The 16,478-nt window shown below is 48.3% G+C and overlaps 1 protein-coding gene across 1 annotated transcript in view; it reads left to right on the top strand.

Annotated features, from left to right (window-relative positions):
• Positions 1–16,478, top strand: part of LOC144805790 (uncharacterized) — a 95,614-nt gene that overhangs the window by 22,059 nt on the left and 57,077 nt on the right. Inside the window, exon 3 of the mRNA XM_078672275.1 lies at positions 14,751–14,819. The gene's annotated coding sequence lies outside the window, so the exon portion shown is untranslated. The remainder of the gene's footprint in view (positions 1–14,750; positions 14,820–16,478) is intronic.

The following is a 16,478-nucleotide window of genomic DNA, read 5'->3' as shown; positions in this document are numbered from 1 at the left end:
GTTCCGTATTTCTAAAACCTGAGGGGGTAATCGAGGTCTGTGAAGAAGAGGAAACGTGATGCTCATTGGGTAGGGTTTCTATTAGTGGTCAGTCGACCATTTCTAGGCCACTGTACCTGTTATATAATGGGATGTTATGCCATGGGTCCCACCGGGATTGATCTCTGGATAGCGGCCATTGCGTATGGGGTCTTCTATCTTCCCATCGTCCGCCCTGGTGGCGTTGTCTTACTGTGTGCCAGGAAAAGTCTGGCTCATAAATGTTAGGGGGGCCATGGTATCTAGAATTTGGTAAGTCGTCCTGCCTGGGGAATGGAACGGACCAGGGTGGCTCCTGCTCCTGGATAAATCCGTCCACTTGCCTAGAGGGATAGAAAAAGGAGAGTGACTTGATCTTAATACCTCCATTTGAGGCAATATCTTCCCATGCGCAGACGTAGTCCGCTATGCGTGGGTCCTCGAAAGTAATCGTTATACAGTCTCCGGGAATCGTCTTTCTGGTGCTACCCACCCATGGTACTCTGGCTACGGATCTAATCCTTCCACGCCAGGTGGATGGAATCGGGCGGTTGGTCTGGAGCCAGTGCTGGGCCTTATTTTTTAAGGACCAAACGGGTTCCGAAGTAAGATCGGTCAATTCGGGGACGCCAGCCATGACCACCACGTACGGTGAGGCCTCAGGAGGGAAATCTGCTGGGAGTCTTAGGTGACCAAAATTCTTTGCAGTATTTCTCTTGGGCCTATCCGAGGGGGTTTTTGGGGCTGGGGCCTGAGGGACTGGTGTTTTAGTTGTTGATTTATTTGCGGTTTTGCCAAGGGTTTTATTAGCAGAACTATTAGGAGCGACTGGAGTGGGGGCAGATGTAAGTGCCGCACCTGGGGAGGTTAGTATGATTGTCTGTTGTGAGTTATTAGTGGTGCTCAGAGCAGTAGCAGTTTTTGATGTTTTCGCTGAATTTGGTGTGTTATTATTAGTGAGCACATTGGGTGTTGTTATCCGAAGCGTCTTTTGTTGAAGATTGAGCGAGGGTGGATTAGCGTTGATAGTTTTAGTAATAGTTGATTTTTTAGTATTGGTTCCTCCTGCTTTTTGTGGGCATGGTAGGAGGGTTGAGTGTTGGGTTTTTAGAAGTTTTGAAATTTGTGACTCCAAGAGTACCAATCGCTGTTCTAGGGGTTGTAATGCTTGTTTAAATATGCTGGCTATATTGGTCAGTGTTAGTTCCTGGGCCTCCATATCACTCAAGTCCACTTGGGCTTGTGTGAGAGAGGGAGGGTCCATGACTCTCGGGATCGATGTTTCCTTCTCTGATTGATGAACTGACGCTAGAATCTCTATTTGCACTAATTTATCTTCTCGATCTTGCAGGATGCTAGGTGGCTGTGTCGGGTTATTTAGTGTGGTAGAGTTAGTGGGCACCCTTTTCTTGCTAATGGCTCCCTCCCTCCTACCCCTTTCTATTCTTTTGTCTGTGGAGGAAATTTGTGGAGATGTTATCGGGCGTAGATCCGGTGTTTTTTCTAGATCGAAGCTAAGCTGTGAGTCCGCGAGCTGGGATACTGATAAATCTACTGTGTTTGGCAAGCTGCGTCTCTCTCGTATTGGGGCTACCTCAGCATTTGACGCTCCTATGGCTGGGGATCTGGCTTCCGCCAGGATACCTAATGAGGATCTTTTGGCGAATGCCAGATCCAAGGAGACCCTTTCTTCCATCATTGAAATGCTTTGATCTATGAATGTGTTAGCCTTCGTTAGGAAGTCGTCCATAGGGCCAAGCAGTTTACCAACTGAGCTAGGGGCTTTAGTTTTAGTTTTGGATCCTCTTGTGAGAACCATTATTATTCTTGTTAAGCTGTGAATCGGGTGAGGTTACTAGCAAAAGAAATGGGGAATATCCAGATGGAAATATCAGACAGGTGGCCCAGTCCAGTCTCTTGCGTCCTCGAACGGCCTAAAACGGCCCGCTCTTTGCCCGGTCTTCGTCCCGGGCTGCGACCCGCGCGCGACCCGCGTCGCGATGGAGGTTGGCTGCTTAAATGGGAGAGTTAAAGGGCGTGGCCGCCGGGGGAAGAGGCGCCAGCTGCAAGGTGCGGTGGTTTCTGGGCCTCGCAGTCCCCCGGTAGGCTTTTCCAGGACACAGCCTATCAGGTGCACTACAACCTGGGCGGGTCGCGCTGAGAGCGGGTTGACTTACCGCCGATTGCAGTAACGCTCCCACCAGCCGACCACTGCCACAGGGAGTGCTCTGCAGTTCGTGGGCAAAGGGCAAATCCTCAGGTGATCACAGGAACAGGTCAGTGAGCGGCACCCGCGCAGCGGGTGTCGCGAAAAGTTATATTGAAACGGGCCAATTAGATGGGCGTGGCCGCCGGGGGAAGAGGCGCCAGCTGCAAGGTGCGGTGGTTTCTGGGCCTCGCAGTCCCCCGGTAGGCTTTTCCAGGACACAGCCTATCAGGTGCACTACAACCTGGGCGGGTCGCGCTGAGAGCGGGTTGACTTACCGCCGATTGCAGTAACGCTCCCACCAGCCGACCACTGCCACAGGGAGTGCGCTGCAGTTCGTGGGCAAAGGGCAAATCCTCAGGTGATCACAGGAACAGGTCAGTGAGCGGCACCCGCGCAGCGGGTGTCGCGAAAAGTTATATTGAAACGGGCCAATTAGATGGGCGTGGCCGCCGGGGGAAGAGGCGCCAGCTGCAAGGTGCGGTGGTTTCTGGGCCTCGCAGTCCCCCGGTAGGCTTTTCCAGGACACAGCCTATCAGGTGCACTACAACCTGGGCGGGTCGCGCTGAGAGCGGGTTGACTTACCGCCGATTGCAGTAACGCTCCCACCAGCCGACCACTGCCACAGGGAGTGCGCTGCAGTTCGTGGGCAAAGGGCAAATCCTCAGGTGATCACAGGAACAGGTCAGTGAGCGGCACCCGCGCAGCGGGTGTCGCGAAAAGTTATATTGAAACGGGCCAATTAGATGGGCGTGGCCGCCGGCGGAAGAGGCGCCAGCTGCAAGGTGCGGTGGTTTCTGGGCCTCGCAGTCCCCCGGCAGGCTTTTCCAGGACACAGCCTATCAGGTGCACTACAACCTGGGCGGGTCGCGCTGAGAGCGGGTTGACTTACCGCCGATTGCAGTAACGCTCCCACCAGCCGACCACTGCCACAGGGAGTGCGCTGCAGTTCGTGGGCAAAGGGCAAATCCTCAGGTGATCACAGGAACAGGTCAGTGATTATTATTTTGTCCACCATAAGCGTGGAAGGGTATACTCAGACGTGAGTCCCTTGCTCATTGCACCATCAGGATTCAAGCAAGCCGGGCCGAAGACGGCTGAAATGTCAGAAACCGTCCCCGGTAGCTTGTATCCTTCCCAGTTAAAGAATTGGCTTGGTAGTTTGGTTTGCCCTGTTCCCATGATACACTGGGCCAGGGACAGACTAATTTGCATATAGCCAGGTTCTGAGCTGGGATGGTGCAGTGAGCTAAAAAACGGTGTTGGATGAAGCCATGATCTCTTGACTGGGTGAGAGTATTCTGCTTAATTCAGAAGCTCTGTCCATCACCACCCCCTGTTGTTTAATTATTTTGTCCACCATAAGCGTGGAAGGGTATACTCAGACATGAGTCCCTTGCTCATTGCACCATCAGGATTCAAGCAAGCCGGGCCGAAGACGGCTGAAATGCCAGAAACCGGTCCCCGGTAGCTTGTTTCCTTCCCAGTTAAAGAATTGGCTTGGTAGTTTGGTTTGCCCTGTTCCCATGATACACTGGGCCAGGGACAGACTAATTTGCATATAGCCAGGTTCTGAGCTGGGATGGTGCAGTGAGCTAAAAAACGGTGTTGGATTAAGCCCTGATCCCTTGACTGGGTGAGAGTATTCTGCTTAATTCAGACACTCTGTCCATCACCACCCCCTGTTGTTTAATTATTTTGTCCACCATAAGCGTGGAAGGGTATACTCAGACGTGAGTCCCTTGCTCATTGCACCATCAGGATTCAAGCAAGCCGGGCCGAAGACGGCTGAAATGCCAGAAACCGGTCCCCGGTAGCTTGTTTCCTTCCCAGTTAAAGAATTGGCTTGGTAGTTTGGTTTGCCCTGTTCCCATGATACACTGGGCCAGGGACAGACTAATTTGCATATAGCCAGGTTCTGAGCTGGGATGGTGCAGTGAGCTAAAAAACGGTGTTGGATTAAGCCCTGATCTCTTGACTGGGTGAGAGTATTCTGCTTAATTCAGAAACTCTGTCCATCACCACCCCCTGTTGTTTAATTATTTTGTCCACCATAAGCGTGGAAGGGTATACTCAGACGTGAGTCCCTTGCTCATTGCACCATCAGGATTCAAGCAAGCCGGGCCGAAGACGGCTGAAATGCCAGAAACCGGTCCCCGGTAGCTTGTTTCTTTCCCAGTTAAAGAATTGGCTTGGTAGTTTAGTTTGCCCTGTTCCCAGGATACACTGGGCCAGGGACAGACTAATTTGCATATAGCCAGGGTCTGAGCTGGGATGGTGCAGTGAGCTAAAAAACGGTGTTGGATTAAGCCCTGATCTCTTGACTGGGTGAGAGTATTCTGCTTAATTCAGAAACTCTGTCCATCACCACCCCCTGTTGTTTAATTATTTTGTCCACCATAAGCGTGGAAGGGTATACTCAGACGTGAGTCCCTTGCTCATTGCACCATCAGGATTCAAGCAAGCCGGGCCGAAGACGGCTGAAATGCCAGAAACCGGTCCCCGGTAGCTTGTTTCCTTCCCAGTTAAAGAATTGGCTTGGTAGTTTGGTTTGCCCTGTTCCCATGATACACTGGGCCAGGGACAGATTAATTTGCATATAGCCAGGTTCTGAGCTGGGATGGTGCAGTGAGCTAAAAACGGTGTTGGATTAAGCCCTGATCTCTTGACTGGGTGAGAGTATTCTGCTTAATTCAGAAACACTGTCCATCACCACCCCCTGTTGTTTAATTATTTTGTCCACCATAAGCGTGGAAGGGTATACTCAGACGTGAGTCCCTTGCTCATTGCACCATCAGGATTCAAGCAAGCCGGGCCGAAGACGGCTGAAATGCCAGAAACCGGTCCCCGGTAGCTTGTTTCCTTCCCAGTTAAAGAATTGGCTTGGTAGTTTGGTTTGCCCTGTTCCCATGATACACTGGGCCAGGGACAGACTAATTTGCATATAGCCAGGTTCTGAGCTGGGATGGTGCAGTGAGCTAAAAAACGGTGTTGGATTAAGCCCTGATCTTTTGACTGGGTGAGAGTATTCTGCTTAATTCAGAAACTCTGTCCATCACCCCCCCCTGTTGTTTAATTATTTTGTCCACCATAAGCGTGGAAGGGTATACTCAGACGTGAGTCCCTTGCTCATTGCACCATCAGGATTCAAGCAAGCCGGGCCGAAGACGGCTGAAATGCCAGAAACCGGTCCCCGGTAGCTTGTTTCCTTCCCAGTTAAAGAATTGGCTTGGTAGTTTGGTTTGCCCTGTTCCCATGATACACTGGGCCAGGGACAGACTAATTTGCATATAGCCAGGTTCTGAGCTGGGATGGTGCAGTGAGCTAAAAAACGGTGTTGGATTAAGCCCTGATCTCTTGACTGGGTGAGAGTATTCTGCTTAATTCAGAAACTCTGTCCATCACCACCCCCTGTTGTTTAATTATTTTGTCCACCATAAGCGTGGAAGGATATACTCAGACGTGAGTCCCTTGCTCATTGCACCATCAGGATTCAAGCAAGCCGGGCCGAAGACGGCTGAAATGCCAGAAACCGGTCCCCGGTAGCTTGTTTCCTTCCCAGTTAAAGAATTGGCTTGGTAGTTTGGTTTGCCCTGTTCCCATGATACACTGGGCCAGGGACAGACTAATTTGCATATAGCCAGGTTCTGAGCTGGGATGGTGCAGTGAGCTAAAAAACGGTGTTGGATTAAGCCCTGATCCCTTGACTGGGTGAGAGTATTCTGCTTAATTCAGAAACTCTGTCCATCACCACCCCCTGTTTTTTAATTATTTTGTCCACCATAAGCGTGGAAGGGTATACTCAGACGTGAGTCCCTTGCTCATTGCACCATCAGGATTCAAGCAAGCCGGGCCGAAGACGGCTGAAATGCCAGAAACCGGTCCCCGGTAGCTTGTATCCTTCCCAGTTAAAGAATTGGCTTGGTAATTTGGTTTGCCCTGTTCCCATGATACACTGGGCCAGGGACAGACTAATTTGCATATAGCCAGGTTCTGAGCTGGGATGGTGCAGTGAGCTAAAAAACGGTGTTGGATTAAGCCCTGATCTCTTGACTGGGTGAGAGTATTCTGCTTAATTCAGAAGCTCTGTCCATCACCACCCCCTGTTGTTTAATTATTTTGTCCACCATAAGCGTGGAAGGGTATACTCAGACGTGAGTCCCCTGCTCATTGCACCATCAGGATTCAAGCAAGCCGGGCCGAAGACGGCTGAAATGCCAGAAACCGGTCCCCGGTAGCTTGTTTCCTTCCCAGTTAAAGAATTGGCTTGGTAGTTTGGTTTGCCCTGTTCCCATGATACACTGGGCCAGGGACAGACTAATTTGCATATAGCCAGGTTCTGAGCTGGGATGGTGCAGTGAGCTAAAAAACGGTGTTGGATTAAGCCCTGATCCCTTGACTGGGTGAGAGTATTCTGCTTAATTCAGACACTCTGTCCATCACCACCCCCTGTTGTTTAACTATTTTGTCCACCATAAGCGTGGAAGGGTATACTCAGACGTGAGTCCCTTGCTCAATGCACCATCAGGATTCAAGCAAGCCGGGCCGAAGACGGCTGAAATGCCAGAAACCGGTCCCCGGTAGCTTGTTTCCTTCCCAGTTAAAGAATTGGCTTGGTAGTTTGGTTTGCCCTGTTCCCATGATACACTGGGCCAGGGCCAGACTAATTTGCATATAGCCAGGTTCTGAGCTGGGATGGTGCAGTGAGCTAAAAAACGGTGTTGGATTAAGCCCTGATCTCTTGACTGGGTGAGATTATTCTGCTTAATTCAGAAACTCTGTCCATCATCACCCCCTGTTGTTTAATTATTTTGTCCACCATAAGCGTGGAAGGGTATACTCAGACGTGAGTCCCTTGCTCATTGCACCATCAGGATTCAAGCAAGCCGGGCGGAAGACGGCTGAAATGCCAGAAACCGGTCCCCGGTAGCTTGTTTCCTTCCCAGTTAAAGAATTGGCTTGGTAGTTTGGTTTGCCCTGTTCCCATGATACACTGGGCCAGGGACAGACTAATTTGCATATAGCCAGGTTCTGAGCTGGGATGGTGCAGTGAGCTAAAAAACGGTGTTGGATTAAGCCCTGATCTCTTGACTGGGTGAGAGTATTCTGCTTAATTCAGAAACTCTGTCCATCACCACCCCCTGTTGTTTAGATATTTTGTCCACCATAAGCGTGGAAGGGTATACTCAGACGTGAGTCCCTTGCTCATTGCACCATCAGGATTCAAGCAAGCCGGGCCGAAGACGGCTGAAATGCCAGAAACCGGTCCCCGGTAGCTTGTTTCCTTCCCAGTTAAAGAATTGGCTTGGTAGTTTGGTTTGCCCTGTTCCCATGATACACTGGGCCAGGGACAGACTAATTTGCATATAGCCAGGTTCTGAGCTGGGATGGTGCAGTGAGCTAAAAAACGGTGTTGGATTAAGCCCTGATCCCTTGACTGGGTGAGAGTATTCTGCTTAATTCAGAAACTCTGTCCATCACCACCCCCTGTTGTTTAATTATTTTGTCCACCATAAGCGTGGAAGGGTATACTCAGACGTGAGTCCCTTGCTCATTGCACCATCAGGATTCAAGCAAGCCGGGCCGAAGACGGCTGAAATGCCAGAAACCGGTCCCCGGTAGCTTGTTTCCTTCCCAGTTAAAGAATTGGCTTGGTAGTTTGGTTTGCCCTGTTCCCATGATACACTGGGCCAGGGACAGACTAATTTGCATATAGCCAGGTTCTGAGCTGGGATGGTGCAGTGAGCTAAAAAACGGTGTTGGATTAAGCCCTGATCTCTTGACTGGGTGAGAGTATTCTGCCTAATTCAGAAACTCTGTCCATCACCACCCCCTGTTGTTTAATTATTTTGTCTACCATAAGCGTGGAAGGGTATACTCAGATGTGAGTCCCTTGCTCATTGCACCATCAGGATTCAAGCAAGCCGGGCCGAAGACGGCTGAAATGCCAGAAACCGGTCCCCGGTAGCTTGTTTCCTTCCCAGTTAAAGAATTGGCTTGGTAGTTTGGTTTGCCCTGGTCCCATGATACACTGGGCCAGGGACAGACTAATTTGCATATAGCCAGGTTCTGAGCTGGGATGGTACAGTGAGCTAAAAAAACGGTGTTGGATTAAGCCCTGATCTCTTGACTGGGTGAGAGTATTCTGCTTAATTCAGAAACTCTGTCCATCACCACCCCCTGTTGTTTAATTATTATTATTATTATTTTTTTTTTAAATTTGTGTGAATAATAACAGCTTTGAGCCCATGCGTGAGGTGCATTATCAGAGCTGTGTGAATAATAACAGCTGTGAGCCCGTGGCTGAGGTGCATCATCAGAGCTGTGTGAATAATAACAGCTGTGAGCCCATGCGTGAGGTGCATCATCAGAGCTGTGTGAATAATAACAGCTGTGAGCCCGTGGCTGATGTGCATCATCAGAGCTGTGTGAATAATAACAGCTGTGAGCCCATGCGTGAGGTGCATCATCAGAGCTGTGTGAATAATAACAGCTGTGAGCCCGTGGCTGAGGTGCATCATCAGAGCTGTGTGAATAATAACTGCGTCAGCCCCGTGCGTGAGGTGCAGCATCAGACCTGTGTGAATAATAACAGCTGTAAGCCTGTGCCTGAGGTGCATCAATAGAGCTTTGTGAATAATAACTGCGTCAGCCCCATGCGTGAGTTGCATCATTAGAGCTGTGTGAATAATAACAGATGTGAACCCGTCCATAAGGTGCATCATCAGAGCTTTGTGAATAATAACTGCGTCAGCCCCGTGCGTGAGGTGCATCATTAGAGCTGTGTTAATAATAACAGCTGTGAGCCCGTGCCTAAGGTGCATCATCAGAGCTGTGTGAATAATGACAGCTGCGAGCCCGTGCCGGAGGTGCATCATCAGAGCTGTGTGAATAATAACAGCTCTGAGCCCGTGCCTGAGGTGCATCATGAGAGCTGTGTGAATAATAACTGCGTCAGCCCTGTGCGTGAGGTGCATCATCAGAGCTGTGTGAATAACAACTGTGAGCCTCTGCGTGAGGTGCATCATCAGAGCTGTGTGAATAATAACTGTGAGCCTGTGCGTGAGGTGCATCATCAGAGCTGTGTGAATAATAACTGTGAGCCTGTGCGTGAGGTGCATCATCAGAGCTGTGTGAATAATAACAGCTGTGAACCCGTGCCTGAGGTGCATCATCAGAGCTGTGTGAATAATAACTGCGTCAGCCCCGTGCGTGAGGTGCATCATCAGAGCTGTGTGAATAATAACAGCTGTGACCCCATGCCTGAGGTGCATCATCAGAGCTGTGTGAATATTAACTGCGTCAGCCCTGTGGGGAGGTGCATCATTAGAGCTGTGTGAATAATAACAGCTGTGAACCCGTGCCTGAGGTGCATCATCAGAGCTGTGTGAATAATAACTGCGTCAGCCCCGTGCGTGAGGTGCATCATCAGACCTGTGTGAATAATAACAGCTGTGAGCCCGTGCCTGAGGTGCATCATCAGAGCTTTGTGAATAATAACTGCGTCAGCCCTGTGGTGAGGTGCATCATTAGAGCTGTGTGAATAATAACAGCTGTGAGCAACAGCATACTCTTGCACACACTCAAACTGCTCACCAATTCAAAGTTTGCTAAACATTTTATGCAACGCATTGTCATACACAATGCCAAAAACTCAAACTTTAATGCTGCGAGACCTATTGCATTGCAAATGCTTGTTGCTCTTCCTCCTGCTGTCATGACGTAGGATTTTTCCATATTAGCTGACAGGTCAAGTGTGGCCATAAAGTTAACAAATCCATCGATTAGCTTCTGGAGCCCCAGCGGTGTTCGAGCTAACAACACCGTGTGGTCCGCGTAAAGCAATACGGGCACCGGACGGTGTCCTATTTGGGGGGAATCCACACTCAGTTTGGATAGTTCTTTGTCCAGGTTATTAATATATAGCGAAAATAAAAATGGCGCTAAAATGCAGCCCTGCCGCCCTCCACTCGTGCATAAGAATGGTTCTGTCTTGCTTCCCTCTTGGTTATATCGGACCGTTGCTGATGTGTTCCAGTGTAGGGCCTTCAGGGTGTCAACTAGCTCTTGTTCCACTCCCAGGCTTATCATCAGTGCCCATAGTTTTTCTCTGTTTACGCGGTCGAAGGCCGCAGAGAGGTCCATAAACCCCATGTAGATAGCCCCCTTACTGGCGATAGTGTACTTAGCCGTCAAAAGGTATAAATTCAAGCACTGGTCGGTAGTTGATCTGCCCTCCCTGAACCCATATTGTATATCTGTGAGAATTTGGCTATCCTCTGCCCATTCTTGTAGACGATTTAAAAATGGCATGGCCCAGCACCTTGGCCGTCACGTCAATTAAGGATATAGGGCGATAGCATTGTGGGTCATCCCGATTCCCTTTTTTGTAGATAGGAACAATGGTCGCCGAGGACCAAGAGCGGGGCAGTCCTGCCACAACTGCCTCGTTCAAGACCCTCGTGAGAATGGGAGCCCACAACTCTATATTACTCAAATAAAAGTCAGGGGGTATACCGTCGGGTCCTGGTGCTTTATTTTTAGTTAGCCCTGAGATAGCCAATTCCACTTCTGCAATAGAAAAATCTAGTCGTGCAGTCAGTTTTGGCCTCTGGTCTTCATCATGGGTTATTTGCCCTGTGTAGTTGTAAAGACTCTGGAAGTGAGTATACATTGTTCTGGTAGGATTGTATTCAGTATTTGGGATCCACTAGGTTCCTGGAAGCACGGTATATTTATAACTTTCCAGAACCCCGACATATCTCCTCTTTCTGCCGCCTCCCTTAAGTCTTCCCAGGCTTGTATTTGTAGACTTTCTTTACGAGATTTCAGGGCCTTTTTATATTTCGATCTACAGTGAGCTATGTTGGAGTTGTCCCTAGGGCGCTGTTTAAGGCTATATTTGAGATCTTTATGTGCCTTAATACAATCTTGGTCAAACCAGCGAGATGTGGGTACTATTTTGCTTCCTTTAGAGGTCTTTAATAGACCATCCACAAGACGTGCTATTTCCTCGAATGCGCTAACCACCATCACTCCCTCCACGCTTTGATCGAGGCATATATTTATAGCATTTCGCCCTGCTGTTACGAGACTTCTATAAAATTTTTCTCCGTCTGTCTTAGCCCATTTAAGCCACCTCCCCTGATCTACCGCCTTTTCTGTTACATCTATTTTGCTCGGTGGTTTCTTGTAGTTTAGACATTTTAGTTCCATAACCAGAGGGTTGTGATCACTAAAAATGCTGATTTCAATTGCCATACTACTAGTCCATTTTTTGAGTGTGGGCGAGACCATAATGAAGCCTATGTATGAATGGCAGCCTCTACCCTTAAACGTTGAGTTAGGTTCTCCACTACTGCCTAACTCTATTACGTCCATTGTATGGACCAAATTGTGCCTTTTTGTTACTTTTTCTATTTCCCACCCCTCTGTGGTGTGTGCAAAGTGTGGTCCTTTTGTCACTGTGCACCGCGACCAGTCCTTATTTAGTGGTCTCCGATTCTCGCAGAGGTGACAATTAAAATCCCCAGTAAGTATGATGTGAGAGGTACTTGTTGCCTTACTTAACGATAACTGAGCATCTAATCGGGAATCCAGTTCCTTTATTACATTTCCTCTGCTATTTGAGCCCACCGCATTATACCAATTTAACACTAACATATTAGTCCCTTTGGAGCGGTAGTCTATCGCCTGCATGTTTTTTGAGTCCCAGTTGTAATTAGACCATACCCCTTGTATAAGGAGGTCTACATATATTAGTAGTCCTCCAATCGCTCTCCCCGATGACGATCTTACAGCAGGGACTGAAAAACATTTATACCCCTCTATAGTGTACTGGTTAGGGTCAACTACCCAAGCCTCCTGCAGACATATAATTTGGAAGCTAATTATGTACTGTCTCCATTCCTGGCAATCATATTTGGCCGCCAAACCTGCTATGTTCCAGGATATAATTCTAAGACCATCCTGACTGACCAACATATTCGCTCCTTCCCCTTCCCTTAATGAACAAGTTTTCCTGTCCTCTCCCACTCTGTTTTCTGCATTTGTCCTTGCCAGTTTGTCTATCGCCTTTGGTTCTATGTGCTTTGTCCCCCCTTGTTGTTCTGGGACATTCGTCTTGCTGGCTCTCCTGCTGCTACTTTCTTCTAGAGTTGTGGGTGTGGTGTTTCCCATCCCTAAGGCCCCTTCCCCAAATAGTCTTGTATCCGGTTGTGATGTACTAATTTCATCATGTACGAGTCAGCCCACCTCGTCCAGTACAGAGAACCTGTTCCAATGAGCATACTGTGAGATAACAGGGTCATAGAGGGGTATACCCTGCCAGGGTGCTTGCCATTGTTGGATTCTGTTCTGGGGGTCATAGTGATAAACCCTACTCGCATGGGCCCTGTTTATGTGCACTGGTCTCTGGGGTATGATCGGGTAGAAATATGATAGGTGCAGCGGGTACATTTTTGTGTTTGTGCCACTCGGCGGGGCATTACATATATAATTCACTGCAGAGGTGTCCCTGAAGTTGATTGTTATAATATCCCCTGCTATCGTTTTTACTCATTTCCCAATCCACTCCCCTCTTCTGACTGAAAGTATTTCGCCGGAGGTATTTGGGGGTAAAGGTAGGTTCGCCCTTAACGATTGCACACATTTGTTTTTTAGCTCAAAATGTGTTTCTCTTTTCCCTTCCTTTAAGGGAGGAACTCCTGTCAGTACTACAATGAAAGGCAAAGCTTCCGGGGGGAGATTAATTGTATGGAAGCGAGCTGATCCTGGTTTTTCAGATGCGTCTTTAGGCGGAGTATTTTTGGTTACTTTGTTACTCTCCTTCGAGTTAGGGCCTGTGGTGCCATTTGCAACTAGAGGATTTCCCTTTCCCTGATTAATGTGTACTTGAGGGGTGGTAGTAGTAGTGAGGCTAGAGGGTAAGGGAGCTTTGGTGTTTTTTGGGGTAGTGGTTTGAGTTCCTTTCTTGGGTTTATTTGTAGAAGGATTAACAACTGGTACTACCTTATCCTTATGTGTGTTGTTAGATGTTCCCCTTTCCTGCCGAGCCTGGGCTAGTGTTCTATCTGGGGCCACCGGCCTAGATGTTCCTGCCCCTCTATTGTTTATTATAGATGTTAATCTGTCAATCTTTGACATCAGGGGTTTGATGTGAGTAATGATAGTTTCTTCCAGTCCTGCCTTTAAGTCGGCTACCATATTTGCCACCCAACAGGGTATGCCTGGTGTGGTATTAGATATTGGTGCCACTAGGTTATGATTTGCCATATGGTTTCTCCCTTTTTTTTTGTTATTTACTAGAGTTTCTTTGGCCCTTTTCTGGTCTGTATTGCTTAATCTTGCCTTTTCTGTAGCGGGCGCGAGATTTAAGTTTGTCAGAATGTTCTCAGTACCTCTAGGAGTCTCTATGGGTGCCTGTGCGCAGGGAAGCTCCGCATAGGAAGAAGTGAAGCAAAAGCTTGTATCCGGGACATCTGTTGCGACTACTGAGAGGTCTTCTCCTAGGTCTTGTATGGTTATAGTCGGTGGTAATGAGAGCCTCCTTTCAGTGTTAACAATTGCTGTGACTACTGCCCCTATTGTTTGTTGCAGCATCTTATCTATCGCTGTTAGTGTGGGTAAGGGCTGTGGTATGTCAAATGCCAAATTCTGTCTCAACATCGCAAGGGAGCTTGGGAGATGTAGTTCCCAGCTCCCCTCGGTCCTCCCCCCCACAGCGGCCGCGCACTGACCGAAAGGCTGCGGCAGCGAGGAAGGACCGGTAGCGGTGTTAGTGCCCTCAGGCAGCGTTGGCGAGTGTAGACCTCCCGCCTCTGAAGTCACAGCAAGGTTGGTGGCAGCAGCAAAGTAATTTTTTCAAATCCCCCGTTCCACCGGGGGTGACGTACAATTTATAGCACCCCCTGGCGCGTATTCCCCCTCAGCAGGGCCGCAAGGGAGCTTGGAAGATGTAGTTCCCAGCTCCCCTCGGTCCTCCCCCCCACAGCGGCCGCGCACTGATCGAAAGGCTGCGGTGGCGAGGAAGGACCGGTAGGGGTGTCAGTGGCCTCGGGCAGCGTTGGCGAGTGTAGACCTCCCGCCTCTGGCGTCACAGCAAGGTTGGTGGCAGCAGCAAAGTAATTATTTCAAATCCCCCCATTTTCATTATTTATTGAACCATTGTAATTCTTGTATAGAATGTATGTGCTGCAATGATAATAGAAGCAGATAAAAGTAAATAGCAAAATAAGTACATTGAACAAAATCAATAGTTCCACCATCTTTCTAAAACAATGTACATATGCAAGCATATAAAAACTGTATGTAGCGTTTTCCTACTTTGCTTTCCTGTGTGTGTGTCTGTTGGTCTCTGTGTGTCTGTCTCCCATTCCCTGTAGGGAAAGTATGTAGCTCCCCGTTCTAGAAGAGTCGGTCAAGAAGGAGCACACTGCATTAAATGATTTCTTGGTATACACTTTTTATTAGTATTACAGGAAATCACTATGATTGATTGTCTCTTTTATATTCTTCTTTCCCACAGGGTCTTCCACTTCAGTCCCTTAGGTGAGCCTCGGCTGCCGTTGTCTCTCGGACAGAAGGAAAAGACTCGGTAAGTAAGACCGCGGGTGCATATGTTGCCCCTATGGAGGGGAACATCGGCAAGGGGCTCAGTGAAGAGGGTGCGCTTGGGTGTGTTGGAGGAATTCGGGAGGATGCCAGGAAGGATATTTTTGTAATGGTGGAAAAGGCTTGATTTTGTGGAAAATCCAATTTAAGGGAAGACTTTACACTCCCAGACATTGGCATTGAAGCTCAAACAAGGGGGTGGGGAGCCATCAACGTACACCCTGTGAAGAGCCCTGTGAAGAACGGGTATCCAATGAGTAGTCCGAAGGAGAAGAACACTTGCATTGTAAACTCCCCCCTCAGGCGTCTCTCTTTGCCCCTATTATATTGTAGTACAAGTCCCTTGAATGGTAATTCTGTGGAGTCCGTCTATGATGCTCATGATGTTCATGATGTATTTTTGCCTTGCTCACAACCAAAGCTGGGTAATGAGAGGGATGGTGTGTTTTTGGAATACTTTGTCTGCATTGAAAGACTTTTAAGTTCTATTTTGTCTTTATTGGAGAAATCTGTTTTTAGTTCAGATCATATGCTGGAAATTATCTCCGTAATTTTGTGTGAAGTACAAAAAGTAAATAAATTGGGCACCATTATTCCCCCCTCTATTATACCCGTGCGATTGGACGAACAAACTGATGTTAGTCCCCTTTTACTTGTTCCCTGTGTAGAGCAGAGAGATGTGTCTGTTCAAGCAGGTACACCTCTCTTCTCATTGTCCCCAATTGAATCTTCCTTTAATCTTGAGAATGAAGAGCTTTGTTTAACACCTTGGCTGCTAAGGCAATTCCCCTCCTGTGCTGGAGATCCTTGATCCCCATTCTTCATGACGAGCTCAGCTCGTCATAAGCACAGCTCCAGTGTGCCTCATGACGAGCTGAGCTCGTCATGAGCAGCAAAGGGGTTAAGCTCACTCTTTGAGGAAGCTGCAGTGGGCCTTCCTTTGGGACATGTCCCACTAAAACTTTATCCTTTGTTCATGAAGGGGAAAAGGGGGGCCGGTGGAGCCACTGAGAAAGCAGCGAAAATCGAGGGTTACGTTGGGCAAAAAGGTGGGGGAGGGACAGAGGGGGACGCCCCAAACTCCATCTGCCCCACAGGCCCGACCTCCGAACTCTTTGGCGAACTTGGAAATGAAAGCAGGGAAGAGGGGAGGGCTTGCAACAAACTGCAAAGGGGAAAATAGGAAGAAGAAACAAACAAGCATTTACAATGCAATAGGTCTCGCAGCATTAAAGTTTGAGTTACTGGCATTGTAAATGACAATGCTTTACATTATTTATTTATTTTTAATTTGCAATTGGTATAGAAACATTGTTTGTGAATGCTTAGCGGTTGCTTATACTAAGCAAAGTTGGAAGTAATATAGAGTGCTAGTCTTGCTTGTTATAAGCATGCTGATTTAAAGCGCTCTGATACCTGTGGGTAAAGATTGCGCTATATAAAAGTGAAAACTAATAAACAACCTCTCAATTGACAAGGTCAGGGTATAGTGCCCACCAAGCACCTTTCGGGTTTAAACAAGCATTGGCATACAAATAGAAGACGCTGACCAGTACGGGGTTGTTTGCTCTCCCCCACGCCCCAGTGACACTCAGGAGTGACCCCTCAGTAATGACACACCCAGTGGTGATACATCCAGGAG

The sequence above is a fragment of the Lissotriton helveticus genome (genome assembly GCF_964261635.1).
Source record: "Lissotriton helveticus chromosome 1_1 unlocalized genomic scaffold, aLisHel1.1 SUPER_1_unloc_25, whole genome shotgun sequence".
NCBI classification, from domain to species: Eukaryota; Metazoa; Chordata; class Amphibia; order Caudata; family Salamandridae; genus Lissotriton; species Lissotriton helveticus.
The sequence above is the reverse complement of the archived record's forward strand: the minus strand, read 5'-3'. Positions and strand labels throughout refer to the sequence as shown.